This window comes from Equus asinus, chromosome 13, assembly GCF_041296235.1.
Source record: "Equus asinus isolate D_3611 breed Donkey chromosome 13, EquAss-T2T_v2, whole genome shotgun sequence".
Lineage (NCBI taxonomy): Eukaryota > Metazoa > Chordata > Mammalia > Perissodactyla > Equidae > Equus > Equus asinus.
The window spans coordinates 33276074-33289610 of record NC_091802.1 but is presented as its reverse complement, the minus strand read 5'-3'; the positions used below and the strand labels follow the sequence as shown (position 1 = coordinate 33289610).

General features: G+C 38.6%; 1 long non-coding RNA gene across 3 annotated transcripts in view; it reads right to left on the bottom strand.

The window, feature by feature from the left end:
* Positions 1–13537, bottom strand: part of LOC139039974 (uncharacterized) — a 209707-nt gene that overhangs the window by 129250 nt on the left and 66920 nt on the right. The gene's annotated exons all lie outside the window — the stretch shown is intronic.

The following is a 13537-nucleotide window of genomic DNA, read 5'->3' as shown; positions in this document are numbered from 1 at the left end:
ATGATAAATATGTGTTGTTTTAAGCCACTCAACTTGCCCTAAGTTGTTATCATAGCAATAGGAAACCAATACAAAAGATTCAAGGAACTATGCAGTGGATATGCAATAAAAGAACTGCTTTGGAATCTCCCATTTTAAACATGAGTTTGAAATTCTATTAGGATCGTGCTAATCTCCTTAACATGCTTCCATGGTTTTCTTTTGCCATTAAAACAAAGAATAAAATCCATGACATGACCTGCAGGCCCCGCTGATCCATCCTGTGTGTATTTCTCCAGTTTGATAGAACGCAACTTGCCCCTCCATCTCACCGTTTCAGCTCTGCTGCTCTGCTTCCAGCTCTTTGAAATAAGCGATATTCCCTCCCCTGCAAGGCCTGCAGACCAGGTCTGGGAGGTTCCTTCCTGTAAGCCCTGCCCCCTTCATTCCAGCTTATCTTTCAGATCTGTGTTCAGTTACTTCTCTAGTTCTGTGAATGGTAAGTAACTAAATGTTGGGAGGAATTTTAAGCTTATTTATATATTAAGGGAGAACACATTAGAGAGGGAGAAGTGGTCAACACAAGAAAGGATAATCAATACTGTGAGTTTCCTGAGAAGATACAAAGTCATGAGATAGAGGACAAAAAAATGTCTTAGACAGGAGAGGACACCTCCCTAGTTATTTTCCTTTCTCCTTCAGGTGGTCAGTCTCATCTTCTCCACTTTAAATTTAGGATGCCACAAGTTTTAGCTCCAAGCCCTTTTATTTAGTCACTTTATATATTTTTTCTATTTAGTGATCTTACTCAGAGTTGACTTGGTAGGAGGGGGACTATAGAGGAAACTGGGAGGAATTGGTTATCAAACTGGGCAAGCCATTGGCTTGGCCTTCAGTGACCGCAGGGAAAGAGGAAAATAAAGAATTAGATTCCTGAGAGGTAAGACATTGAAGCTGAAATGAGAGTACTGATTGAACCAGTACAAGTTCAAATCAGTCAAAGGTAGGACGAAAAAAGTATCCCTGAGAAATAGAGAATTATCTCCATCATAAGTGAGAAATCGGCAGACATGAAACAAACAAAGCAAAAATAAAATAAAATGGAAACTTAAAGAATTAGGGTCCCAAGTGCATGAAGAATAGAAGTCTGAAAGAGACTATACTTAAGTGTGTATATATTGATTACAGGAGTAAGGAAACAGTAAGACAATAGAAATAAAAATGGGCTGAACTGAAGGACAAAAATACAAATTCTAGAAATTATGTCTTCTTTATGAATTGTCTCTATTCCATTATAAACTATTACTCTTTATCTCTGACAATATGCCTTGTAGTGAAGTCTACTTTGTAGACCAGCTTCCATATGCTCAGTATTTGCACAGAATGTCTTTTTCTAATCATTTACTTTCAAATTTATGCATCTTTATATTCAACGTGTATATCTCTTATAAACATCCTATAACTAGGTCTTGCATTTTCATCAAGACTACCAGTATCTGTCTTTTAATTAGAGTGCTTAATCTATTTATATTTATTGCAAACATTAGTGTATTTAACTCTCCTGTCTTGATATTTGTTTTCTGCATGTTTCATCTATTTTTGGTTCGTTTATTCCCCCTTTCCTGCCTCCTATTAAGTGAATTGTATTTTTTTAAAATTTGCTCTAGAAATTAAGATAAACACTTTTCACATTCATTTATGACAGGGCTCCCAGAGCTATACCAATTAGTTCATAATAGAAAGAATCTCATATGCATAAATTGCAATGGAAAAGGTAGAGTTGGTAAAACTCTGAGGGTCACCAAAGGGGCCCCAAATGGCATAGGAAATCAGAGGGGTTTAGAAAAGCTTTAGACGTTGAACAAGGTTTTTGATGACTACCTCCAAAATCTTTCTGATGAAAACAGATCAACTCTAATCAAATCCTGCAAGCAAGGAAAGGATAAGTCCGTTGGAGACATTAAGGTTAGGCTCTTTAACAGCTTGAGGTAACACTCAGGAGAAGATCCTGAGCAAATGAGAACACACATCTCTCCACACTTTTTTGGTGAAAAGCCTGAACCAGAAATAGAAGGTTTAATATGCAAGCAAAGCTTAAATGGAAAATAGTCCCTTTGTCAAATCTCCCTCAGCTCACTGAATATTTTTATGGGGCCTTAGAACAAAAATAGAATAAGACCTAGAATAAACTGACGTCTTTACAAATAAAACAACGAAAGGTTCCTATCGCAGTCATTAAGGATCATAAGAGGAAGCTGCTTCTTAGGACACCAATGCATGTCATGAACAAAAATGACGCTGGAAACAAAATACAATTGCCCAATAACACTAAGAAAATAAAAGGAAAAAAAATAGACGATCAATAAAGGTGATCTAAGGGGGAATCAAATGCTCAATTGTCCAGTTTATTTTTACATTTACAAGAAGAAATGTATCTAAATATTAAAGGACAACCTTGCAAGCTTTTGATTGACACAGATACTACAATACTAAGCATAAAGTTTTCCATTATTATACAACCTCTGCTTTAAAGTCAACAAACTACTCAGGTGGTAGGTATTTCCGATGACCCTCAGACACTGACTGTCATGTGTTTAACTGGCAATGTTCTTTCCTCCTCTGTGACAGACAGCACAGCTGCTAACTTCGTAGAGAGGGTATACTGTGCAAATTGCCAGACTCAAAGTTCTCCTGATAGCGTCTTTGCTTTTTTTCGTGGTTTTTTTTTTTTGTGAAAGATTAGCCCTGAGCTAAAATCTGCTGCCAATCCTCCTCTTTTTTGCTGAGGAAGACTGGCCCTGAGCTAACATCCGTGCCCATCTTCCTCTACTTTATATGTGGGATGCCTGCCACAGCATGGCTTGTTAAGCAGTGCATAGGTCCATACCCAGGATCCGAACCAGCAAACCCCAGGCTGTTGGAGTGGAATGTGCAAACATAACCGTTGTACCACTGGCTTGGCCCCCTGATAGCCTCTTTCTTGAAATCCTTCAAGACTCCTCTGTTCATACTATGGTCGTAGATAATTTGGACGTTGACTTACTGGTGTTCTTGTGTCTAAATCAAACCGAAATTGAAGATCTTCGCAAAGAACTGGAATCTCTGTGCGCTAAACTATTCACTGATATTGGCAGAATTATTGAGGCTGAACCCACGAAGGTCCAGATAGACCCATCCAAACCTCTACCAGAGCTTTCACAACACTCTCTAAGACTAGATCTAAAGAAAGACTAAATCAGTAAATCAACACTTAATGAAGCACACATTATACTGTACCACTCATTGTAATACTTTTACCTTCCAAGTCAAGAAACTCAACAGCGAAGGATATAGATTTTTTTCAGCATCATAGGGCCATCAATAAAATAGTTATTCCCAACTTCCCTGTGGTACTAAAAACAAATACAGTTTTATATTTGGTGTCACATGAGGCTATATAATTTACAGTCATAGATCGGTATTCTGCTTTCTTTATGGTCCCTTTAGATCAAGATAATCCATACCTCTCTGCCTTCTCCTGGCAAGGTCAACAAGGTACCTGGGCATTTATGCTTCAGGATTTACTGAGGCACTTTCTTACTTTTCACAAGTTCTTTCCCAGGGCCTTCAAAACCTTACATATCTTTTCAATTCTATTGTTATTCAACACGTGGATGACCCCTGGCCACATAGTAAAGAAGACTTGAACATAAAGATCAATTCTTTCTATTTACATACCATTTTAGCTCAAAAAGAACATAAACATTTCCTAAAATGAATTACAATTTAGTCAATAAATGTGCATTAACGAAGACATGAACTATCATAGAAGGTAGATTACTTACTCCTGACAGTCTAAAAGCCAGCAAAACTTTCAGAAGCCAGTCACTACGAGAAAATTACAAGAGTTCCTGGGTCTCATGAGCTTCCGTAGACAATGAGGTCCCAGTTTTTCTGAAACTGACGTACCTTTTTATGACTTAAGCAAGTCTTCAGTAGCCAAATTTCATCTTTGGGAACATAAATGTGAGCACACAGTTTGTGATTTAAAATTAGCTTTATACAGTTCTCAACCAGGGATGTAGGGAGCTAGAAATAATATTGTTCCAAACATACAAAAACAACAACAAAAAACTGGACGCAAAACAAGTACATGCTTTTTCTTGAACTCATCAGCCAGTTGAGGTAAAAGGGTGATGGACTGGCCTAAAACTGAAGATGAGACAAATCCCTGAGGGAAAGATGACTTGTAAATTCTGGTTTAATTGGGTAGGATGCAGGAACACTCATAAGAATAGTTTGCTAGGGGGCCGGCCCTGAGGCTGAGTGGTTAAGTTCACATACTCTGCTTGGCAGCCTGGGGTTTGCCAGTTCGGATCCTGAGTGTGGACCTACACACCACTCATCAAGCCCTGCTGTGGCAGTGTCCCACATAGAAGAACGAGAAGGACTTACCACTAGGATATACAACTACTTACTGGAGCTTTGGGGAAGAAGAAAAAAAAGAGAGGAAGATCAGCAACAGATGTTAGCTCAGGACCAATCTCCCTCACCAAAAAGCATACCTTAAAAAGAAAAATTTTACTAAGGTTGGTGGAGTCTGAATGTACACTAGCAAGGGAGCATGACACCTCTAAGAGTAGCAAACACAGGGAGAGTCCACACACTCGTGCAGGCTTTTCTCCATGAACCCACCTCAACAAAATGATTAGAAAACTCCTAAGAAAGCCTTCTTAATGTTGCATACTTTGGAGAGGGGGATGACAGCCTCTGCAGGAAGGCGTGAAAGCTTTCTAATGAATCCCTTATAACAAAAGTCTTAATCTGTGAAGGGAGAGGGAAAGGCAACAAAGTACAGTCATAATTAGGGCACTGGTGAAGACCTATTGCAGCCAGGAGAAGGAAAGAGGGGCCAAAAAAAACCAGTGCCCACTAGCCCTGCAGAGGGGCAGGAATATGTACTAGTGTCAGATAAACCAGGAGAGGGGCAGGAGTATTGAGAAGATCACACTCCTAAAACTAAGGAGATGATGGTTATCTAAGGCTGAAGCTTAGTCAGATACACAAACTAACAAGCATCAGACAGCAAGTTAAGGACAAGATATATACCCTTGCACAGTGCAAAGGAGAGACCTAAATCCAAGGAAGGAGCAGCCACTGAAGCAATCCCTGAAGCAGACCAGCCTCCTCCCTAAACACAAAGTAGCCCTAAAGGATTGTGAAGCCTGTAGTAAACTGAAAGTGATCATAGCAACAACAGACTTCAAACCCAACCCAACTTCTAACTAGATTAACTCAAAGCCCATGCTAAATGCCTGGCACAAAGAAAGGTGTGCCTATTTCCAGGCATAAAACATACTTGTCTCAGTCTGTACCGTACTACACAATATGTCTGGTTTTCAACAAAAGACAAGAAAAAACATACAACCAAGAAACAATGGAATTATTAAAACCATATCCACATGTGACAGATGTTGAAGTTACTAATTTAAAATTATTATGATTAAAATGTTGAAAATTCTAATAAGAAAGTTGTGAAACATACTACATAAGATGAATAATTTTAGCAGAGAGATTAAAACCATAAAAAAAATCAAATGAAAATACCAGAATTCTATAACATAGTATAGAATACCTTCGACGGGCTTATCAATAGACTCAAGATAGTCAAGGAGAGAATTAGGGATCTTGAAGACAGGTAAGCAGAAATTATCCAAACTTAAACACCAAGAGAAAAAAAAAGAGCAGAAGAAGGAAAAAAAAGTGCAGGGCATCCAAGAGCGTGGGACAATATCAAACTCTCTGCCATACACGTAATTGCAATCCCTGAAGAAGAGGGTAGAATAAGAAAGAATAAATTTGAAAAAATAATAGTTTATTTTTTTTCCAAAATTAATGACAGACACCAAATCCAAGATGCTCAAAAATTACCAACAGGGATGCCCGCCCCGTGGGGCTAGGGATTGCCGGAGATCTAGGAGAGGACTGGGGCTGGGTGAAGCTCCAGAGGCCGGCTCTGCGGCCCGGAGGGGAAGCTCCAGAGTTCTGCCTGGGCAGCAGACAAAACTCTCTGTCTGCTATTAGTGGAGGGGCCGCTCCCAGCATCCACAACACCAGGAGGGTCCCAGAGAGGAGAATATCAGGCAGGGCAGCAGCTGACCAGCTACCACTGAAATCAGGATCTCCGGCTATCCCCCAAGACAGGGCAAAGGGCTCCCCGAGTTCCTGGGGAACAGGACTGGGGCTAGGTGGAGCTCCAGCGACCCAGCTCCATAGCCTAGGGGGAAACCCTACAGGCTCACAGCAGCCTCAGGGAAAGCCTCTGCACAGCACTCGTAGAAAGCACCCATCCGGCAGCCACAAGGCTGGAAGACCCCAGGACAAAAGTAGCATAGCTAGGTGAACTAACCACAGACTGTAGAAGATGCCAATAGCTCTCCTGCGACCCATAGTGGACAAGTGAGATTTTGTGGGTGCCGACAGTGAGGGAGCGACAAATATAAGTGATCCTACCCCTGGCAGCTGGAAAAGCCCATAACACCGTTACAGACCCCAAGGAGGGAGCACGTCTAGGTGGGCTGCAACAGTAGGCACCAGCAGCCTGAAGCCCCCCTGTGACGGCCCCCACGGCAGAGGAGGGAATCCAAAGGACCACTGTGACTACGAGGAGGGGCCCAGGCCCAGTTAGCAACCGCACATAGGGTTCCTGGTTGGTGCAGTATAAACAGCTGCTCCCCCACCGCAGCAGCAGAAACAAGTGAAAGGAGCAACTAAACTCTATCTCTATGCGGAGGCACAAATCAACAACATCAAGCAATATGAAAAAATACATTAAATCTCCAGAACAGAAAGAAAGTAACAAATACACAGAAAACAATCCCAAAGAAAATGAGATATATAACCTAAATGATGATGACTTCAAAACAGCCATCATTAAAATACTCAATGAGTTAAGAGAGAATTCTGACCGACAACTCAACGAGTTCAGGAGCTATGTTACAAAAGAGTTTGATACGATAAAGAAGAACCAAACAGAAATATTGGAAATGAAGAACAAAATAGAGGAGATTAAGAAAAATCTAGATGCACTGAACAGTAGGGCCGATAATATGGAGGAAAGAATTAGCAATTTGGAAGATGGCAATATAGAAATGCTGCAGGCAGAGGAGGAGAGAGAAGTAAGACTAAAAAGAAATGAAGAAACTCTCCGAGAATTATCAGACACAATTAGGAGATGCAACGTAAGGATTATAGGTATACCAGAGGGAGAAGAGAAGGAGAAAGGGGGAGAAAGCCTATTCAAAGAAATAATGGCTGAGAACTTCCCAAATCTGGTGAGAGAGATGGATCTTCAGGTGACAGAAGCCAATAGATCTCCAAACTTTATCAATGCAAGAAGACCAACTCCACGGCATATAGTAGTGAAGCTAGCAAAAGTCAATGACAAGGAGAAAATACTAAGGACAGCCAGGCAAAAGAAACTAACCTACAAATGAACCCCCATCAGGCTATCAGCAGATTTCTCAGCAGAAACTTTACAGGCTAGAAGAGAGTGGAATGATATATTCAAAAATCTGAAGGACAAAAATCTACAGCCGAGAATTCTCTACCCAGCGAAAATATCCTTCCAATACGATGGAGAAATAAAAACTTTCCCAGATAAACAAAAATTAAGGGAGTTCATTGCCACAAAACCTCCTCTTCAGGAAATCCTCAGGAAAACCCTCATTCCTGAAAAATCCAAAAAAGGAAAGGGGCTACAAAACCAAGAGCAGAGGAGATAAGTAGAAGGACAACAACAGAGAGTAGCAGCTCTTCATCAGAACAGATTAAACCATGGGACGAGAAACAAAGGAAATTGAAGAAAACCGGAAAACAAGACACAAGATGGTAGTGGTAGGCCCCCACATCTCAATAATCACTCTAAATGTAAATGGATTGAACTCCCCAATCAAAAGACACAGAGTGGCAGGATGGATAAAAGAACAAGATCCAACAATATGCTGCCTCCAGGAAACACACCTCAGCCCCAAAGACAAACACAGACTCAGAGTGAAGGGATGGAGAACAATACTCCAAGCTAATAATGAACAAAAGAAAGCAGGTGTCACTATACTAATATCAGACAAGGTAGATTTCAAAGCAAAACAGATAAAGAAAGACAAAGAGGGACAGTATATAATGATAAAAGGGACTCTCCACAAAGAAGACATAACGCTTATAAATATATATGCACCCAACACAGGAGCACCAAAATTTGTAAAGCAACTCTTAATAGAACTAAAAGAAGACATCAACAACAATACAATAATAGTAGGGGACCTCAACACACCATTAACACCAATGGACAGAACATCCAGACAGAAAATCAACAAGGAAATAATAGAATTAAATGAAAAATTAGACCAGATGGACTTAATAGACATATATAGAACACTTCATCCAAAAACAGCAGGTTACACATTCTTCTCAAGTGCACACGGAACATTCTCAAGGATTGACCATATTTTGGGAAACAAAGCAAACATCAATAAATACAAGAGAGTTGAAATAATATCAAGCATCTTTTCTGATCATAATGCTATGAAACTAGAAATCAACTACAAGAAAAAAGCAGAGAAAGGTGCAAAAATGTGGAGACTAAACAACACGCTTCTGAACAAACAATGGATCGTTGAAGAAATTAAAGAAGAAATCAAATATTATCTGGAGACTAATGAAAATGAGAACACGACATACCAAATCATTTGGGATGCAGCAAAAGCAGTCCTAAGAGGGAAATTCATAGCAATACAGGCTCACCTCACTAAACAAGAAAAAGCTCACATAAGCAACCTCAAACGACACCTAACAGAACTAGAAAAAGAAGAACAAACAAAACCCAGAGTCAGTAGAAGGAGGGAAATAATAAAAATAAGAGCAGAAATAAACGATATTGAAACAAAAAAGACAATAGAAAGGATCAAAGAGTTGCTTCTTTGAAAGAATTAACAAAATTGACAAACCCCTAGCCAGACTCACCAAGAAAAGAAGAGAGAAATCGCAAATAAATAAAATTAGGAGTGAGAGAGGAGAAATCACAACAGATACCAATGAAATACAAGAGATCATAAGAGAATACTATGAAAAACTATATGCCAACAAATTGAACAACCTGGAAGAAATGGACAAATTCCTAGACTCCTACAATCTCCCCAAACTGAATCAGGAAGAAATGGAGAATCTGAATAGGCCAATCACAAGTAAGGAAATAGAAACGGTAATCAAAAACCTCCCCAAAAATAAGAGTCCAGGACCGGACGGCTTCTCTGGAGAATTCTACCAAACATTCAAAGAAGACTTAATACCTATTCTTCTCAAACTGTTCCAGAAAATTGAGAAAGATGGAGTACTCCCTAACACATTCTATGAAGCCAACATCACTCTGATCCCCAAACCTGACAAAGACAACACAAAGAAAGAGAACTACAGGCCGATATCACTGATGAACATAGATGCAAAAATCCTCAACAAAATTTTGGCAAACCGAATACAGCAATACATCAAAAAGATTATACACCATGATCAAGTGGGATTTATACCAGGGACACAGGGATGGTTCAACATCCGCAAGTCAATCAACGTGATACACTACATCAACAAAATGAAAAACAAAAACCACATGATCATCTCAATAGATGCAGAGAAAGCATTCGACAAGATCCAACACCCATTTATGATAAAAACCCTCAATAAAATGGGTATAGAAGGAAAGTACCTCAACATAATAAAGGCCACATATGACAGACCCACAGCCAACATCATACTCAATGGACAAAAACTGAAAGCCATCCCTCTGAGGACAGGAACAAGACAAGTTTCACCACATTCACCACTCCTATTCAACATAGTACTGGAGGTGCTGGCCAGAGCAATTCGGCAGGAAAAAGAAATAAAAGGAATCCAAATAGGTAACGAAGAAGTAAAACTCTCACTGTTTGCAGACAACATGATCTTATATATAGAAAACCCCAAAGAATCCATAGAAAAACTATTAGAAATAATCAACAACAACAGCAAAGTAGCAGGGTATAAAATTAATGTGCATAAATCAGTAGCATTTCTATACACTAACAATGAACTAACAGAAAAAGAACTCAAGAACTCAATCCCATTCACAATCGCAACAAAAAGAATAAAATACCTTGGGATAAACTTAACCAAGGAAGTGAAGGATCTATACAATGAAAACTACAAGACTTTCTTGAAAGAAATTGACGATGACATAAAGAGATGGAAAGACATTCCATGCACATGGATTGGAAGAATAAAAATAGTTAAAATGTCCATACTACCTAAAGCAATATACAGATTCAATGCTATCCCAATCAGAATCCCAAGAACATTCTTCACAGAAATTGAACAAACAATCCTAAAATTCATATGGGGCAACAAAAGACCGCGAATTGCTAAAGCAATCCTGAGCAAGAAAAACAAAGCCGGCGGAATCACAATCCCCGATTTCAAAACATACTACAAAGCTACAGTGATCAAAACAGCATGGTACTGTTACAAAAACAGGTCCACAGATCAATGGAACAGAATTGAAAGCCCAGAGATAAAACCACACATCTATGGACAGCTAATCTTCGACAAAGGAGCAGAGGGCCTACAATGGAGAAAAGAAAGTCTCTTCAACAAATGGTGCTGGGAAAACTGGACAGCCACATGCAAAAGACTGAAAATTGACCATTCTTTTTCACCACACACCAAAATAAACTCAAAATGGATCAAAGACCTAAAGATTAGGCCTGAGACAATAAGTCTTTTGGAAGAGAATATAGGCAGTACACTCTTTGACATCAGTTTCAAAAGAATCTTTTCGGACACTATAACTCCTCAGTTGAGGGAAACAATAGAAAGAATAAACAAATGGGACTTCATCAGACTAAAGAGCTTCTTCAAGGCAAGGGAAAACAGGATTGAAACAAAAAAACAGCTCACTAATTGGGAAAAAATATTTACAAGCCACTTATCCGACAAAGGGTTAATCTCCATCACATACAAAGAACTCACACTGCTTAACAACAGAAAAACAAACAACCCGATCAAAAAATGGGCAGAGGACATGAACAGACATTTCTCAAAAGAAGATATGAATATGGCCAATAGACACATGAAAAGATGTTCATCATCGCTAATCATCAGGGAAATGCAAATCAAAACTACACTAAGATATCACCTTACACCCGTTAGATTGGCAAAAACATCCAAAACCAAGAGCGACAAATGTTGGAGAGGTTGTGGAGAAAAAGGAACCCTCATACACTGTTGGTGGGAATGCAAACTGGTACAGCCACTATGGAAAACAGTATGGAGATTTCTCAAAAAGTTAAAAATAGAAATACCCTATGACCCAGCCATCCCATTACTGGGTATCTATCCTAAGAACCTGAAATCAGAAATCTCAAGAGTCCGTTGCACCCCTATGTTCATCGCAGCATTATTTACAATAGCCAAGACGTGGAACCAACCTACATGCCCAGAAACTGATGATTGGATAAAGAAGATGTGGTATATATACACAATGGAATACTACTCAGCCATAAAAAAAGACAAAATTGGCCCATTCACAGCAACGTGGATGGACCTCGAGGGTATTATGTTAAGCGAAATAAGCCAGTCAGAGAAAGACAAACTCTATATGACTCCACTCATAGGTGGAAGTTAGTATATTGATAAGGTGATCTGATCGGTGGTTACCAGGGAAAAGGGGGGGTGGGGAGAGGGCACAAAGGGGGAAGTGGTGTACCCACAACATGACTAACAAAAATGTACAACTGAAATCTCACAAGGTTGTAATCTATCATAACATTAATAAAAAAAAAAGGAAAAAAAAATTACCAACAGGGAAAACTATCATCCAATCCCTTCCAACAAAAAGAAGAAAAAAATAAAGCCAACACACTAGCTATATCTTATTCAAATTGCTTGAACAAAAGACAAAGGTTTGAAGGAAATCAGATGAAAGGGGGCACGTTATAGATGAACAGAAATAAAAATTGCAGCGGACTTTTCTTCAGAAATCATGCAAGCTAAAAGACAAAGGAGTAACATCTCTAAAGTGCCAAAAGAAAACTCTGTCAGCCTAGAATTCTGTATCCAGTGAAAACATCTTCCTTTTTTAAATGAAGAAGAAATAAGGTTTTTCCAGACAAACAAATAATGAGGGAACCATCAGTTCACCTACTGTCTAAGAAATATTAAAGATAGTTCTTCAGGCAAAAGGAATATGATCCCAGACAGAAATTAGCATTTGCATACAATAATGAGGAACACCCAAAATGCATGTCATTGCCTTCAAAAACTTGCCCCAAATCAATCAATCCCATTTCTTGACAAACCCACTCTTTTTCAGATCCTTGGCCCAGGTTTCTTAGTTCTTCATTTCTATCGTTTTCGTTTGATTCTTTCATAGAGGTTACACCTCTGTTCTGGAAACATCCTCCTCTGATGACCTCTTTCAGAGACACCTTTAGGATTCTGCCGCAATGTTTTTTTCCCTTACATACAACATAAATAATAAAGTTAGCTTGGCTTGATCAAGAAGTTTTAGGACAGTTTTCTTGTTTGAAAGTCAAATCAATAAGCAAACACTTGAAATTTTAGCAGAAAACACAAGAGAATATATTTATGACCTTGGGTCAGGCAGGGTTTCTTAAATAAGACACAGCAAGCACAGATCACCATGGAAAAGACCAATACCCTTGACTGTTTATATTAAAAAATTGTCTATGAATAAAAAGACATCATAAACATAGTGTAAAAACAGGTCTTAGACTAGTAAGTTAGTTTTAATACATATGACTGAAAAAGAATGAATGTACAGAAATATGAAAATCCTCTCACAAATTAGTAAGTAAAAGGTAAATGAGCCAATAAAATAAGTGGGTATAATAGAACAGAATATTCACAGAGGAGAAAACCCAAATGGAAAATAAATTTGTGAAAATGTGTTTAACCTCACTAGTAATCACGGAAACATAAATTAGTACAAAAGTGAGATCTAATTCAGAGCTATTTGGTTTGCAAATAAATAAGCCTTCCTCTTTTTGAGGATGTGAAGCTATGAGTACATTCCTAACAAGAATGGAGGGTGGTTCAACCACATGAGCAAATAATTTGCCCATTCCTGGTACAGTGAAAGACGTGCACACCATTCAGCCTAAGGATTCTACTTTTAGGTCTCACTTTATATGAACTAATTCATGCAGAAGGAAGCATATACAATCATGTCCATCACTACACCATTGATAATCGTGAAAATGTGGAAGCGACCTCATAGAACATCAGTTGAGAAAGCTTAAATAAATTGCTGTGTGATGACAAAATAGAACTCTGTCAAGCAGTAAATATCAATAATGCATCTGATAATTATCTTAAAAATAATTTTGCATTTGAAAATTTATATGCAATGCAACACAAATATATAAATGAAACCATTATATAGTAGGTTGAATTATATAAAATTGCTTTTGTAAATAGATCAATTAAGGTCAACTATCATCAGTTTCACGGCTTTCAAATTAATCTATTTTAA